This window comes from Castor canadensis, chromosome 13 (assembly GCF_047511655.1).
Source record: "Castor canadensis chromosome 13, mCasCan1.hap1v2, whole genome shotgun sequence".
In the NCBI taxonomy this organism is placed as follows: Eukaryota; Metazoa; Chordata; class Mammalia; order Rodentia; family Castoridae; genus Castor; species Castor canadensis.
Window position 1 is genome coordinate 101,904,048 of NC_133398.1, and position 14,641 is coordinate 101,918,688.

The 14,641-nt window shown below is 38.6% G+C and overlaps 1 non-coding gene across 1 annotated transcript; it reads left to right on the forward strand.

The window, feature by feature from the left end:
- Positions 1-734: 734 nt before the first annotated feature.
- Positions 735-837, forward strand: LOC141416043 (small nucleolar RNA U13). Its single transcript, XR_012440969.1, has one exon. It is a non-coding gene; the product is annotated as a small nucleolar RNA U13 (small nucleolar RNA).
- The last annotated feature ends 13,804 nt before the right edge of the window (positions 838-14,641 follow it).

Consider the following 14,641-nt stretch of genomic DNA (forward strand, 5'->3'; position numbering starts at 1 on the left):
GCAAAGGGAACAATGTCCGCATAGTGTGTGCTGGACAGAAGCTAGGGATCCGTGAAACTGCAGCAGGGTGCACTATACGTTACCTCATTTGCATGGATTTAGCATAGCACTTGGTGCACAACAAATTTAAGCTTTGCTATACAGAACCATCTGGAATTTTTTTCATCCAAGGTTGGTTGAGTTTGTGAGTGAGGAACCTTCGGACACAGAAGGCTTGTCGGAGCCAGCAATGGGACCTTGCCTGTGTGAGTTGGTACCTGGCCTTGTGAGAAAGCCAGACATCCAGAAAAACAATATTCAAGGTTTCCAGATGTCTTCGTGTCCTTCAGATGTAAATAAGAAAATTATGTTGACCGTGTGCTTCTCCTGCTTCTCTGTTCCCATTTTAAAGGAGACATAACAAAGAGTTAATTTTAACTGTGCTTCCCTGTGCTAATGTAATCTTGACAGGTAATACATGGCATGCTTTTTCTGACCACATGCTGTCCGTGAAAAAGGAGTTTATAAAAAGCAATGTATACTTCATTAAAGTGGCTATTGAGCAGGACTCAGTAGTCCCCTCATCTCTTCCGGCTTCAGTCACCCAGGTTCCGCTGGTACAAGGCTGATTGTATTTCTCCTCTCTAGCTATAATACCTTATTCAGCAAATTTAGTAATTCCCAAACATATTCTAATGCCCAATCTGACATAAACTTTCCCATTTGTTCTTTGTTTCTTATAAACCAGAATCTGGATCCTTTTGTAATTCATGAGTGCAATGATTGGGATTTCACACCATTGTGTGAGATGTGCTGCCTTCAAACCTTGTGACACACTGGCACTTTATCCATCTGGTGAGAAAAAGATAAAGTAATGAAAAAATAAAATGAAGATCTGACAATGGTATTCTGCTTTAAGTTCCATTAGCCCCATCTTCACCCTGGCCTTATTTCCTCAGAGTATTTTCTTACTGAAGAGATTGGGCCAGTTGTCATAAAAAGTGTCTGACTTTAAGAATTTTAATCAGATTTTCTCCTGGGTTATTTCACCTCTTCCCTTGTCACTCTACTTCCTGTAAACTGAAAGTTAGGTCTAAAGATTTGATGAGATTTGAGTTAGAATGTTTTTGGAAAGAGCACTGAAGAGATCCATGTGTGTATTTTTAATGGGTTCTTCTTATCATGTAGAGTTGTGTGCACATAGTCACATCAGTCAAGCTTCTTGGCTATTGATCTTGTGCATCTTCTGGCTATCCAGGATTGCTCCAACTTCCCAGAACATCATCTGACATGGCCACTGAGGTCTCATCCATCTGTGCTTCTGTTTGTTCTGGGTCCTACACAGAAGTAATCCGTCCCCTCCAGGTACAACCTACAATCATAGGCACAATCAGCACAGCCCTTCCTTGTATAATCCCTCCTCTGAAGTGTGGGCAAGACCTATGACTACCTTCTAACTAGTAGAACACAACACAACAGTTAGTAGGTGTTCCTTTTTTTTTTCATGATGTTGAGGATCGAACCCAGGGCCGTATGCATACTAAAGACATTGTCAACCATTCAGCTTAATCCCAGTCCCCTTGCTGACTTTGATGAAGCAAACTTTCTAGGTGGCAAGGTACTGAGGGTGGCCACCACCTATGAGCCACCAAGGAATGAGACTCTTGTCCTCCAAACTTTAAAAATCTGAAACCCATCAAGAACCATGTGCATGAGCTTAGATGTAGATTCTTCCTCACTTGGGCCTTCAAATGAAACCCCAGCCCTGCTGTACCTTGATTACAGCCTCTTGAGAGAACCTGAACCAGATTACTCAGCTAAGCTGTACCTGAACTTTCAATGCACAGAGACTATAAGGTAAATAATTGTGTGCTGTTTTTTCAGTTGATACGTTTTAAAGATCATTTGTTACACAGCAATAAGTAACTAACCCATCCCTCATATCTCAGTTTCATATTTTCTCTGGGTTTTTTTGTTGTTGTTGTTCTTGTTGTACTGGGGTTGGAACTCAGGGCTTTGTGCTTGCAAGGCAGGCATTTTACCACTTGAGCCACACTTCCAGGCCCTCAGTTTTGAATTTTGATCCAGATCAATCTTCAAGGATCAGGCTGAATAGGTTAGCACACTTAGTACACTAAGGCTCTGAGTCTTTGCTGAGCTTAGAATAATACAATTTATTATCTCCATAATATTTTCTTTTCAAGTAGACCATATGTTCTCTGCAGGGCAAAAGCCAGATGCATTTCCTGCATTCTGAAACTTCATACTGTATACATGGGAGGTATTCATGTATACATTTGTTATTAGTAGTAATTGTAATTATTATTCAACAACCTGTCATAGTGTACCATCTTTATAATCCTCACTCAATGTTAAGAACCCTATCAATTTCCATAATTAAATATGTCTATGGTAGGGAAAGACAATTGGTTCTACAAAAGAAAACATTATTTGGTATTTCCTTTTTATTTTTTATTTCCTAGGAAAACAATACAAATGGAGTAAGTGAATAACAATAATGTTTTCCAGATGTTCCTAGATAAGACAATAAAACATATAAACAAGCCTTTTCTTATTTTTTCCTGGGAAAATTCTAATAATAAGTTCAGCCTTTAACAAATTGGCCTTTCTCCAAAGCCATATATTTTCCCCCTCTAAGCTTAGTATGCTAAGTACAAGGACTTGAGGAAATCCACGCATTGGTAAATGCATGTTAGAGTGCTGTGTTAGAGCTTTCCAGAGAAACAAACCAATGCACACATGCAGAAACAGATTTATTATAATATATTGACTCATTTGAACATGGAGGCTGAGAAGTTCTACAACTTCACTTCTACAAGCTGGACACAGAAATCCAATAGGTAGTTCAAAGGACTGGAGCCAGAAAAACAAAGAACAGGAGGAAATAAATGTCCCAGCTCAAACAGAACAAAGTCTACCTTCCTCTACCTTTTTGTTCTATTCAAATCTTTGAGAAATTAGATGATGACCACCAGCATTGGTAGTGGGTGGGGGGCTTCTGCTTTATTAAGTCCACTGACTCAATTGCTTAATCTCTTGTAGAAACACCCTCAGAAATAATGTTTAACCAGCTATCTGATCACCACATAGCTCAAACAAGTGGGCACATAAAATTAGCTGTCACAGGTCCCCACTTTAAGATAGTGTTCTGAGCATGGTATTTCTACCCTTACAAGTTATACAGTAGGATTTCTAACTGAACCAATCCTTGTCTTGCTGAAAAACAGAAAATGGGCTTATTACAGAATCAAACATTCTGCTTATTTGCAAACAAGAAGGTAGCAGCTAACAAAGGGGTTTTTGTCCCAAAACTGAGCTCATTTCTCTAAAGTTTAAACAACTTAGACAGTACGGATATTTTTTCCTGAATGAGGATAATGAGGTAATTCTGAACTAACAAGAAATTGGAAAAAAAGAAAAGGTATTTACCTCATCCTCAGGGTTAAAAAAAAAAGGGTTGATCCTGTGTGTCTGTGGGCTCTGCATGTGTGGATTCAACCAACTACAGATCAAAAGCAAAGGCATTTATAAAAAGGATTGTGTCTGTGCTGAACAAACTTTACTCCCTAAACAATATAGTACAGCAATGTTTATACAGCATTTATATTGTTCTAGACATTACCAGTGATCTAGAGATTATTCAAATTATAAGAATTTGTAGGTGATATGCAAATACTATGCCATTCCATATAAAGGACTTGAGAACCAATGTCCCTCAAATACCTAGGGACAACTGTATATGAACTTGTGCCACCTGCTGCCTACTGAATACAACTCTCCATTGACTGTACGTGGATCCCTGTTATGACTTACTGGTCTACAGCCATACTTTCAGGAATGAAGATTGTTGGGAAATCTCCAGAGAAACACAGGAAGTCTCCAGTGGCAAACTTGTGTCATTGAAACACATTGAATATGCATGAAAGAAAAGAATTGAGGTATACAAACACAGCGTGCTTAGAAGGCAGCAGAGGTAACAAAGGGGGCTGTGTGGGTTGTTCTGTCTTTTGTCAACCAGGCATCACCAACACTTCCATGTATGGTCCCCGCATTGCAGAGAGCCAGGAACCACAGTTCCCAGGAGCAGCTCCCTGGCTGGTTCCCGGACAGTGTCTGCTCACCAAAGGCACTTGTAAGAGATTAGGAAGACAAAAAAGGAGAGATATTATTCAGAGGTGATGGGAACACATGGCCAGATGTCAAATTCCGGGATATCTTCCCAGGTTGTACAGACCACACACCGCACATCTGCTGAGCAAAAGTTTCCAGCAGTTCATGAGAATTTGTAGAAATTTTCTGAGACTCTTCTAAGAATCATTCAAGTTAGGGCATCGGGCTAAAATTTACAGTGGACACACCCTTAAATAGGTGTATATTTCCCCTAATTCTTTATATTAAAATCCTAATATAGACAGACAATGAAACTGGAAAGCATACAGTGAACTTTTTTAATCTGAAAAAGAAACCTGAATCTGAATTACAATAATGATCCTTAGAGAGATTCTAGTGCATACTGCTGCCAAAAGAGGAGAAATCAGTGCAAATTTGCTAGAAAGTTTTGTAATGGTGTATTTGTTATATGCAAAATGATGCATATGTGTGATTGTTAAAGTTGAAGATTTCATCTGAAAGCTTGAGTTACTGACTGAATGCAGTTAGTTGTAGTTACTAACTACTGACTGAATGTAGTTAGTTAGTTAGTTGATGGTGTTACTTGTAGTCTATAATGCAAAATCTAAGAAATTAGAAAGAAGAGAAAACTTAAAGACATATAAAAGACAAATCTAATCTGGATGCTGGTGGCTCAGGCCTGTAATTCTAGCTACTTGGGAGGCTGAGATCAGGAGGATTGTGGTTCAAGAACAGTCCGGGCAAACAGTTCAAGAGACACCATCTCCACATAACCAGAGCAAAATAGATTGGAAGTGTCACTCAAGGGGTAGAGTGCCTGCTTTGCAAGTGTGAAGCCCTGAGTTCAAACCCATTCCCACCAAAAAAAAAAAAAAAAAAACAAGAAAACTCTATTAAATTCCTTGAAGAAGAGAATAAAGTCAATAGGCAGCCAGGAAATAACTTTAAAATATGAAAGAAAAATTTTTATCAATTAACAAAAAGTCAAGTTTTTAAGGAATCCACCAAGAGCCAAGAAGAAACACTTAAAAGACACGCTTAGATACATGTAGAAGAAGGTGCTAACATCAAGGATAAAGGGAAAATTTTAAAACTTTCAAAGAGGAAGGATATTTGAAGATAAGGAAACGATATTTTCATCAGGGGAAGTTATTTTGAACATAGAATCTTGTACACAGCCAAAACATCCATAAAGTATGAGGGGAAATAAAGAAAGTCTAAAGTTGAAAATTGTACTACCTGCACTAGCTTTTGATTTCAAGTGACAGGAAGACCAGAGGCAGTACTGATGCCACATGGAGCTTCAGGGTTCAATAGTGCTTTAGAGGCTTCCTGTCCCTCGTTCAGTTCTGCCATTACTAGCATCAGCTTCATTACAACACTTGCTGCAAGTATGGCAGTGTGTTTCCTAATTTGTATGCACCAGGGAAGAAGGGGGACACTTTAATTCCAGGATAAGAATATTTGTCCTCTCTTCCATCTGAAGGCACTGAACCAGCCTTCTGTGTACCCACGAAACCTAGCATATGCGGGCTGTCTGAGATGAATGCCCACACGGGAGATGGGATTCCTCACCCCGAGTTACATGATCTAAACGGGGTGCATACTGGAACAAATGAAGGAAAGAAGATAGGGAAAAAGGATGTTGAACTGACAAATAACCACATTCACTACACATTACCGTGTCTTTTCTAAAAAAATTACTCATGGATATTGAACTCATGGATAGAGTTCAATAAAATGGAAACAAAGAAAAGAATAAAAGAAATAAATAAAAATAAAAGAAATGGAAAACAAAGAAGAATGGTGAGCCAAGAAGTGGAAAGCACTTAAATTATATCTAACAACTAAAGTGGACTTTAGTTGTTAAGTAAGGATACCTAGGGCTGGGTCTGTGACTCAGGTGGTGGAGCGCCTGCCTAGAAAGTGTGAGTCACTGAGTTCAAACCCCAGTACTGCCAAAAAAATTCCTAATATAACAGAAGCAAAAGTTGTTTTTAAAAGGTTATCTAGAACTGTAACCCCCAATTACTTCAGTGAAATGTAGAAGAGAGAGGAAGGATATTAAAAACCAGTCAATAGCATTGGTGAGTTTGTCTCCAGAGACAGGGAATAACTATAAAGCATGCTATTTAGAAGATACACAAAATTATAAAATGTGCATGCTAGCATAAGTGACAGTGATAAAATTATGCATACAGAAAACTTTAGAACAAATTCTTCCTCATTCATGTTCTTGGAAACAAAAAGTAAACCACAAGGAGAAACTGCTTTCAATGGAACACCAGCAGCTCAGCAACTAAGAGAAAGGATGGACAAATGGGACTACATGAAATTAAAAAACATCTGCACAACAAAAGAAATGGTCTCCCTGATAAAACTGACTAAAATGAGGAGAGAAAAAATCCAAATCAGTAAAATCAGGAATACAAAAGGGGAGATAACAACAAACACCATGGAGGCCAGGAAATCATCAGAGACTACTTTGAGAACCTGTATTCAAATAAATTTGAAAATCTTGAAGAAATGGACAGATGTCTACATACTTACGATCATCCAAAACTGAACCAAGAGGACATTAATCACCTGAATAGACCTATAACACAAAATGAAATTGAAGCAGAAATCAAGAGTCTCCCTAAAAAGAAAAGTCCAGGACCTGATGGATTCTCTGCTGAATTCTATCAGACCTTTAAAGAAGAACTGATACCAACCCTCCTTAAACTGTTCCATGAAATAGAAAGGGAAGGAAAACTGTCAAACACATTTTATGAAGCCAGTATTACACTTATTCCAAAACCAGGCAAAAACACCTCCAAAAAGGAGAACTATAGACCAATCTCCTAATTAACATTAATGCAAAAATCCTCAATAAAATAATGGCAAACCGAATTCAACAACACATCAAAAAGGTCATTCACCACAACCAAGTAGGCTTCATCCCAGGGACGCAGGGGTGGTTCAACATACGAAAATCAATAAACATAATAAACCACATTAACAGAAGCAAAGACAAAAACCACTTGATCATCTCAATAGATGCAGAAAAAGCCTTTGATAAGATCCAACACCATTTCATGATAAAAGCTCTAAGAAAACTAGGAATAGAAGGAAAGGACCTCAACATTATAAAAGCTATATATGACAAACCATAAAAAAAAAACTGAAAAACTGAAACCATTCCCTCAAAAATCAGGAACTAGACAAGGATGCCCACTATCTCCACTCCTATTTAACAGAGCAATTAGGCAAGAAGAAGGAATAAAAGGAATTCAAGTAGGTAAAGAAACTGTCAAAATATCCCTATTTGCAGACGACGTGATCCTATAACTTAAAGACCCAAAAAACTCTACTCAAAAGCTCCTAGACACCATCAATAGATATAGCAAAGTAGCAGGATATAAAATCAACATAGAAAAATCCTTAGCATTTCTATACACTGATAATGAAAAAACTGAGAAAAAATATATGAAAACAATTCCATTTATAATAGCCTCAAAAAAAATCAAATACCTATGTGTAAACCTAACAAAAGATGTGAAAGACCTCTACAAGGAAAACTATACACTTCTGAAGAAAGAGATTGAGGAAGACTATAGAAAGTGGAGAGATCTCCCATGCTCATGGATTGGTAGAATCAACATAGTAAAAATGTTGATACTCCCAAAAGTAATCTACATGTTTAATGCAATTCCCATCAAAATTCCAATGACATTCATTAAAGAGATTGAAAAATCTACTGTGAAATTTATATGGAAACACAAGAGGCCACAAATAGCCAAGGCAATACTCAGTCAAAAGAACAATGCTGGAGGTATCACAATACCTGACTTCAAACTATTTTACAAAGCAATAGCAATAAAACAGCATGGTACTGGCACAAAAACAGACATGAAGACCAGTGGAACAGAATAGAGGACCCAGATATGAAGCCACACAACTATAACCAACTTGTCTTTGACAAAGGAGCTAAAAATATACGATGGAGAAATAGCAGCCTCTTCAACAAAAACTGCTGGGAAAACTGGTTAGCAGTCTGCAAAAAACTGAAACTAGATCCATGTATATCACCCTATACCAAGATTAACTCAAAATGGATCAAGGATCTTAATATCAGACCCCAAACTCTAAAGTTGATACAGGAAAGAGTAGGAAATACTCTGGAGTTAGTAGGTATAGGTAAGAACTTTCTCAACGAAACCCCAGCAGCACAGCAACTAAGAGATAGCATAGATAAATGGGACCTCATAAAACTAAAAAGCTTCTGTTCATCAAAAGAAATGGTCTCTAAACTGAAGAGAACACCCACAGAGTGGGAGAAAATATTTGCCAGCTACACATCAGACAAAGGACTGATAACCAAAATATACAGGGAACTTAAAAAACTAAATTCTCCCAAAACTAATGAACCAATAAAGAAATGGGCAAGTGAACTAAACAGAACTTTCTCAAAAGAAGAAATTCAAATGGCCAAAAAACACATGAAAAAATGCTCACCATCTCTAGCAATAAAGGAAATGCAAATTAAAACACACTAAGATTCCACCTCACCCCTGTTAGAATAGCCATCATCAGCAACACCACCACCAACAGGTGTTGGCGAGGATGCGGGGAAAAAGGAACCCTCTTACACTGCTGGTGGGAATGTAGACTAGTACAACCACTCTGGGAAAAAATTTGGAGGCTTCCTAAAAAGCTAGACATTGATCTACCATTTGATTCAGCAATACCACTCTTGGGGATATACCCAAAAGACTGTGACACAGGTTACTACAAAAGACTTGCACACCCATGTTTATTGTGGCACTATTCACAATAGCCAAGTTAAGGAAATAGCCAAGATGCCCCACTATTGATGAATGGATAAAGAAAATGTGGTATTTATTCTCAATGGAATATTACTCAGCCATGAAGAAGAATGAAATCTTATCATTTGCAGGTGAATGGATGGAACTGGAGAACATCATCCTGAGCGAGGTTAGTCAGGCCCAGAAAACCAAAAATGGTATGTTCTCTCTCATATGAGGACTTTAGACCTAAAACAAATGCAGTAATATTATTGGACATGGGTCACACACTAGGGAGAACACATACAGGAGGAATAGGGAAAGGAAGGAAACCCAAAACTTGAAAGTGGTTGATGCGTCCACTATAGAGGAGCTAATATAGTAACCTTAAACTGACAGAGGTCACTATGAGAAGGTGACTGGGAAGTAGTGAAGAGGTCAGGTAGAGGTGAATCAATTTGGGTTGTAATACACAAGTACATGGAAGCAATGCTAAGAATCTCTCAGTATAGCTATCTTTATCTCAATTAGCAAAAACGCTTTGTCTCTCTTATTATTGCTTATGTCTTCTCTTCAACAAAATTGGAGAAGAGGGCAGAACAGGTCCTGCCTGGAAGCGAGGGGGGTGGGGAGAAGAAGGAAGGGGAGGAGGGCAGAGGGGAGAGATGTCCCAAACAATGTATGCACATATGAATAAATAAACCAAAAAAGGGAGAAACTGCTTATTCATCCATCATTTTAGCAAATACTTATTTTTATAATTTTGAATTTGGGGCAGGAAAAAGGGAAATACAGTCCTGTATACGGTGTACATTGTAAGAAATGTGTCATTAGGCAATGTCATGGCTGTGTGAACACCCCAGTGTGCCCTGCACACACGTGAACAGCTCAGTGTGGCCTCTGGGGTACAGACAACAGACTGCTGCTGGACACATGGGTTCACAGTAGACTTTTTTTTTTATTAAGTAAGGGAGTACTGTATAAAATACATAGCATAGTTCTTTACAATTCTTTTGGGTATTATGCACTGCATTGTAATTGTTTTCTTATACTTTCAAACGACTAGCAGCCCAGCATCACGTCAAACCTGCGAGCAATGCGTTGTGCTGTGATGTAACAATGGCTACTACTAACTAAGCAATCAGAGTTTTCCAGTTCCTTTATAACCACCTGATGGACCACTGTCACATATTTGCACTTATTCACATTGAGGATAAGCGGTGCAATGCTGGTTAAATATAACAACCAACACAAAACTAAACTGAAAGAGAAAGGATCTATATTCGTCACACAGAGGAATTCCCGGGTGGAATGTTAACTACTCACATACAGAGTCTTCTGTCACATTGTTAAGTAGAGGTTGGCAAGTTTCTGTCCTGAAAAGGGTCAGACAGCAAATATTTTAGGTTTGGGAGCACTATAGTCTCAGTTCTAACTACTCAACTCTGTCATTGTGATGCAAAACCAGCCAGAAAATACCTAAATGAATGGAAGTAGTACTATTTCGGTAAAACTTTGCTTTACAAAAAGGGGCAGAAGGCTGGATTTGACTCACAGGCCACAGATTACCTAGTCCAAGTTTAAAGGATACAGGTACCAATATGAAAATGTATCCATGATGCATTAGTTTAAAGGGAGAGGACATAAGGGAAAGGTGCAGGAGGGTGAATATGGTGGAGCTTTTATGCATACATATATGAGGGTAGGAAAATGACACCTGCTGAAGCTATTCCAGGAAACTATTCCAAGAATGATGGAGGGGGTGAATTCAACTATGACATATTGTATGAAATTTTGCAAATGACACAATGTTCTCCCAGTTCAACAATAAAAAAAGAAATAAATAAAAACGGAAAAATAAGGTATTATAAGATGCTACTTATGTTTGTGGACTTCTATGTGTATACAGTCAATTATCATTATACATGCTAGTTATAAGCTAAAAACTGAAATTAGCAAATACTGAAACCACTTACCCTGTGGGGAAGTAAAGAGTTAGGTTCCTATGAGCCTTTGGTCACAGCATTTTTGTCAACCAGTCAATACATAACCTTGTTTCTTTTGTGCTTTTTGTTTAAAGACGCCTTACTTAATACACTGCTGAATCATTCACATTGAACTGATGCCCAACAGTCTGTGACTCCTGCCTGAATGAAGCTTCTCCTTCTGGCACACATTTTTTTCTTCCTATGATACCTCACAGCCTTCCTACCCTCAGAAACATGAAACAATGCTTCAGCAGAGAGCCCTTTTCAATAGTGAAATCACAAGCTCATACTCAAAAGATACATAAAAACTGCTACTAAGGAGACTGAATAAAGGACACCTGTTCACAGTACACAAGCTACAACAAGACTGCTGAGCATCACCTTGTTCAGACTTGACTGGGAACATGCAGGTCTAAGTCATCCATTCTGCAGTGTTCTGTTGTAGTAGCCCAAGCAGACATGTGGCGTTCTCCTTGTATGTGCATCTGTCCCAAGTTTTAGAAGGATAGTCATACGGAATTACTAATGATCTCATTTTAACTTGATTGCCTTTACAAAGATCCCATCTCTAAACGAGTTCACATTCTAGGTTGCTGGGAATTAGGACTTCAACATTTGCAGTTTTAGGGACATGAAATTCAACCCACAACATTCTGCCATAATGTATGAATTGCCTCCATTTTCCTCTAATAATTTTTACCATTCTGTAATTTTATTCATCCTTTCAACTTTTAACAGACATTTAGAATTTGCTTGTCCAACAAACACTCTCAACCCTGATGATTGCTGATTTCCATTAGGAAAATTACTTCTCCCCCAGTGTGTGCTGGAGAAGGGTCATTCAAACACACCTCATGCCACCCTTAAAGCCAAAGTAGATGATTCTGTCCAGGCTGATGCCAGCACAAGCTGACAGAGAGGCCTATGCATCAAGGTCATCCGAATGGATGTTCTCTCCTCATAGAAATTGTGACACATGGCAGAAGCAATGATTGTAGGTTATTTGTGGCTACAGTCTTGTATGCATCAGACTGACCCTATGCTAGAACTCACGCAGCAACTCCTATTACAGACCACACAGAATGCCACTGGATGGCAAGGATTTCTGTGTGGTCCTCCAGGATTCTGTCCATTCCTTGCTATCTTTTCATACAAATTCCTCTTTGCTTAAGGAAATCTGAGTTTATTTCTGTTCCTTCCAAAAGAAGTAAGCCGCCAACAACACAGAAATCAGTAGTGGAAAAAATGTAGCCATGCACTACCCAGCAATGTTTCACAATATTTCAGTCAATGATAGGTCACATATCTGAGGTCCCATAAAATTATTAAGCAGCTGAACATTTGTATTGACAGTCTGGTAGTATAGTTCACTGTAGAGCCCTGGCATAGCATGTAAGAGGCCCTGGGTTTCTCCTATTGCCAGGTATGGTTTGGATGTTAACTGTTTAATTATGTCTTCTAAGGATCCACCTGGTCATGGTGAAGGCCTGATCTCAAGAACCACACTGACACTGTTAGGAAGTACTGTTAATCTTTAAGAGGTAGAATCTAGTAAGGGAGACTGTTTCGGGGGAAACTCGCAGGTAGGATGAACAGGAAAGGAGAGCTGATGGAGAGTGACTATTATAGAAGTACATTATATATACATATATATATTTATACACATACACATAGATATGTATGTGTGTATGAAAATAGCACAATCAAAACCACTAAAACTGTTGAAAAGGAGAGAAGAGGAGGAGGGTAGTTAAGGAAGAGTAATATAGAAGGGGTGAATTTGATCAAAGTACATCATATGCATATTATAAATATCACAATGAAACCCCTTTGTACAATTAATTTAAACTAATAAAATTTTTTTCGAGATTTGGAAGGCAAAAAAAGGAGGTAGGACTTAATAGGAGATCATTGGAAACATACTGTTGGATTGTGGCATTCCAGTCTCTCTCTCTCTCTCTCTCTCTCTCTCTCTCTCTCTGGTTCCTGGCTTGTGACTGATTGCTCCAACATGTCTTCCCACTACTGCCATTTACTGCCTTGTTGAGACCAAACCGGTATGGCTCACCTGAACTTAGACTTTGAAATTCCAAAACTGTGAGTTAAGTAAATCTCTCTTTACTTCACAAGTGGCCTGTAAGGTATTTGTTGTAGTAACACCAAGCTGACTGATATACCATCACAAAGTCATCGCACAGTGATGTTGGCATAAATAAACCCACTATGCTGCCAATCTTATAAAAGTAGGGCACATACAATTATGTAACATACACAATACTTAATAATGACAACAAATGACTATTTTACTGTTTTATCTATTTGTTATATTATTCTTATGATTATTTTAGAATATACTCCTACTTCTAAGAAAACAGTATGCTGTGTTGCTCTGGCAGCAACATGTCTTGATTGCATCAAGAGGAATATCACCTGATTAGCCTACACCATCAAGGTTTGTATAAAAACATATTATGATGTTCACGCATGACAAAATTAGCTAACAATACCTTTCTCAGGGCACATCTCCATTGTTAAGCAGTGCATAACTGTACATGGCATTTTAAAGATGGCACAAGTTCTCTGATGGTTCTCCCATAGATGTGGTGCCTTCCCCCTTCCCTACAAATCCAGGTTTAGCCCTTTAAGGTCAGCAATTACAGACTCACTCTCTTGGAGCCCTAAGTGGCCACAAAAGGAGCTTGACTACCCTAAGACTACTATGCTGTGACAAGCCCAAGCTATGTGAAGACACTCTGGAGAGTAAGACACCATGTGAAGAGACTAAAGAAGCCATTTGAGAAGGAAAGGTGCGAGGCCCCAGCCACGCTTCTTGCTCAGAGACCAACTACCCAATTGAACTCCCCCTAAATTCCTGACCCACAAAACCATGAGCAAAGTCAAACAGTTGTTTTAAAATCAATTAAAATCAAATACCAAGCCAAACTGGTATTTGAGTCACTAAGTGGTGAGTTAGTTCATTACATAGCAACAGGTAACCAGAAGAAAGTGACAAATCCTTACAAAAGATGAGGGTGGGGTGGAATGGAAAATCAAGACCTTGTGACATTTTCTGACATGTAAACAGAACAACCAATGAGGTGTTGTGGTAAAATTCACATTCCTGGATTCTCATCCCCTTTGGTCAAATTTTTGGGCTCGATCAACTAAAATATTATTCAGAATTATTTATATCTAATTCATTAGGATATTGACCTATACTTTTGTTTTCTTGTAGTATCTTTGTCTTGTTTTGATATCAGGGTAGTGCTAGCTTTCTACATTGAACTGAGAAATATTTCTTCATTTTCAAATTATGGAAGACCGAATGAAGAATTGGTATTATTTCTGTCTTAACCATTTTGGGGGTGGGGCAGGACTGGGGTTTGAACTTAGAGCTTTGTGCTTATAAAGCAGGTGCTCTGCCACTTGAACACACAACTCCAGTCTCTCATGACCTGTGCAAGCTTGTCCTACAAACCTAACTGTGGGTAACGGGAGAGGCAGAAAAGTCAAAAGATAGAAGACAAACATGCAGAAAGCTGGGGTCAAGTGGGCTGGGTGCTCTGATGGAGACATATAACAGCCAGAGCAATCTTTCTAAAACAAGCTAGGTCCTTTTGGGGCCTGTGGTTCAAACTTCTTCATGTGACTTACAGACCCTTTGGTGGCCTCACCAACATCTACCCTCCTTCAGTTGTGCACCCTCTGATACTTCAGGGCCTTTGTACATGAAAT